Consider the following 3544-nt stretch of genomic DNA (forward strand, 5'->3'; position numbering starts at 1 on the left):
AATGGAAAAATGATGAAGTAAAAGAGCTGAACAGATTTCAAATGGCAGCTCAAGAAAACAAAGTAAACTGTTATAATGAAATGTGCAAAGACCTGTAATGAGAAAACCAAAAGAGAAGAACATGCTTGGCATTTCACAAGCTGAAAGAACTGAAGAAAAAACTCAAGCCTCAAATTTCCATATTGAAGGATTCTATGGGAAAAAAAAAATTAAACAGTGCAGGAAGCATCAAGAGAATGAATACACAGAGTCAGTGTACCAGAAAGAATTGGTTGACTTCCAACCATTTCAGGATGTAGCATATGATTAAGAACCTATGATACTGAAGGAAGAATTCCAAGTTGAACTGAAGGAACTGGTAAGAAAAAAAGACTCCAGGAATTGGCAAAATACCCATTGATATGTTTCAACCAACAGATGCAGTGCTAGAAGTGCTCACTTGTTTATGGCAAGAAATTTGGAAGACAGTTCCATGGCTAACCAGCTGGAAGAGATCCATATTTATGCCCATTCCAAAGAAAGGTGAGCCAAAAGAATGTGAAAATTATCAAACAGTATCATTAATATCACATGGAAGTAAAATTTTGCTGAAGAAGTTTCAAAAATGGTTGCAACAGTACACAGACAGGTAACTGCCAGAATTTGAAGCCAGATTTTCAGAAGAGGATGTGGAACAAGTGATATCATTGCTGATTTCAGAAGGATCTTGGCTGAGAGCAAAGAATACCAGAAAGATGCTTACCTATATTTCATTGACTAAGAAAAGCCATTAGACTCTGTTGGCCATAACAAATTATGGTTAACATTGTGAAGAATGAGAATTTAGAACACTTCCTTGTACTCACAAGGAACCTGTACATAGACCCAAGAGGCAGTCATTTGAAACATGTGGTTGCTCTGTGGTTTAAAATCAGGAAATGTGTGTGTCAGGGTTGTATCATTGTATTGTATTTATTCAATCTGTATACAGAACAAATAACCTGAGAAACTGGACTATATGAAGAAGAATGTGACATCAGCATTGGGGGAAGACTCATTAACAACCTACAATATACAGGTGACACAGACATGTAGAAAATGTAGAGGACTTTAAGCACTTACTGATGAAGACTATTACCATCAGTATTAATTACATCTCAACATAAAGAAAGCAGAAATCCTCACAACTAGACCAATTAGCAATATCATGATAAACGGAGAAAAGTTTGAAGTTGCCAGGGATTTCATTGTACTTGGATCTATAATCAGTGTCCATGGTAACAGCAGTAAAGAAATGAAATGACCTATTGCATTGGACAGATCTGCAAAAGACCTCTTTAAAGTGTTTAAGCACAAAGATGTCACTTAGAATACTAAGGTGCAACTGACTCAAGCCATGATACTTTCAACAGCCTCATATGCATATGAGGGTTGGATAATGATTAAGGAAGACCACAGAAAAAAATGATACATTTGAATACTGACAAATATTTAAGGTACGGTGGACTGCTAGATAGATGAACAAATCTGTCTGGGAGAAAGTACAGCCAGATTGCTTCTTAAAAGTGAGAATGGACAGACTTTGTCTCTCATACTTTGCTCACGTTGTCAGACGGACCAGTCCCTGGGAAAGGATAGCATGCTGGGTAAAGTAGAGAAACAGTGAAAAAGGGGAAGACTCTCAATGAGAAGGATTGACACAGTGGCTGCAATGACAGGCTCAAGCATGGCAAGGATTATGAGGATGGCACAGTACCTGGCACTATTTTGTTTTGTTATTCGTAGGGTCACTATGTGTTGAAAGCAACTGGATGGCAACAAACAACAAACAGCTTTTTGCATAAAAAACACTAAAAAAAATTATGAGTTAGACTCCTCCTCCTGCTTGTTAGCAAAGTGTTAGCTAATAAGAGCTGCTTGCCTTCCCTTTCCTCTCTGGATGTTAGACTGCCATTGCCTTTATCTTTTGAATTCGACAATTTTTATAAAGATACATAATGAGACGTGAAGGGGATTTATAAGTTAATTAATTTAATGACCATCTCTATAAACAACATGATGGAAAGGCTAAAGAATTCTGAGTAAAGTCAAGTAATTGTTGTTGTTTGTTAGGGGCCTTTGAGTTTGTTCCAAGTCATGGTGGCCCCACGTGCTACTGAATAAAACCACTCCATAGGAATTTATTGGCAGAAATCCTAATGGAAAAAAACAAAACAAAACAAAAAAAAAAAACACACCATATCTTTTCTTCTGAGGTCCTGTTTAGTGGGTTAATTTCTTGAAAAGGAGCCATTTGTGAGGTTAGATGCTTATGCATTGTCAGGTCTGAAAAAAAATTAAAGTTTTTGTTGAGGGTAGCACATAATCACATAATCTGAAAACAAATAAGGGAACACAGAAGAGTGGGTTTAAATATGTTGTAAAACTCAGAAAACTCACTGATGTCAAGTTGATTTGACTCATAGCGACCCCTCCTTGGGTTTCCAAGGTGATATCTCTACGGAAGTAGATTACCCAACCTTCCTTCTGAGGAGTAGCTGATGGGTTTGAACCACCAGCCTTCTGGTTAGTGGTCAAATGCCTTAGGCACTATGCCACCAGAGCTCCCAAACATGTCATATATGATATGGTTATATATGTATGTACATATGTATCTCTCTATCTATATACAATGAATTAAATTTGAACTTAGTTTTTAATATAACACTAAATTTTAAACTACTTTAGATTTTGAATAGGTAAATGCCAACATGAAAATATATTTCAAGGAAGGTTCTTCTAGTTTTGAGCAATATAAATTTTATTAAGATAAAGAGCAAGAGAAAAAAGGAAAATTGACATATCAATAATTGAAAAAGGAATAACTATAACAGACTCCCCAGTGTTTATCTCAGTGAGTGATTCACAATCCTTTTTATATCACATACATTGCAATTGATTGAAAAAATAGTTCATATAAAGCATGGATCTAAAACATTAAGAATCATATTATATGTCTTATTTTAATAGGTGTATATCATTTTGTGATAATTTATATTACAGTTTTCTTGTTGAAAATTAAATTATTATACCTAAATGCCTCATTCACAGAACCTTTTCCATTACTCTTTAATCTGAGGAATTCTAATGATTAACTAATGTTTCACATAGTCCATGCTATGCAATAGTTTTTCAATGTGATAACTGAATCATTATTTCAATAGATTTCTCTGAGAGAGGCCATTGGCCCAAATTGTCAGCAATATTTAAAGCCATTGACACATTCACAGGTTGCCCTAGTGGAATAGTCTAACAGCTTAAATTGTTGAGCATACCAGTGGAAAATACACAATTAAAGTAGATGAGATTGCAGCCGATTGTGCTGCTTGGCAAATGTATAAGGCCTTTTATATTTCCTCCCTATTAGGTATTTACATTCATCTCTTTCTGGAAATATATGGACTTAGAATACTTGAGTTTAAACTCTGCTTGAGGTACCTTCTTTTGACCACCATAACTGTTGGAAATTTTATTTGCTTGGGAAATAATCATTCTGTACTCCCTCTGAATCTTTCCATCTCTGTTA

The sequence above is a fragment of the Orycteropus afer genome, unplaced genomic scaffold, assembly GCF_000298275.1.
Source record: "Orycteropus afer afer isolate SDZICR_OR568_19922 unplaced genomic scaffold, OryAfe1.0 scaffold00251, whole genome shotgun sequence".
In the NCBI taxonomy this organism is placed as follows: Eukaryota; Metazoa; Chordata; class Mammalia; order Tubulidentata; family Orycteropodidae; genus Orycteropus; species Orycteropus afer.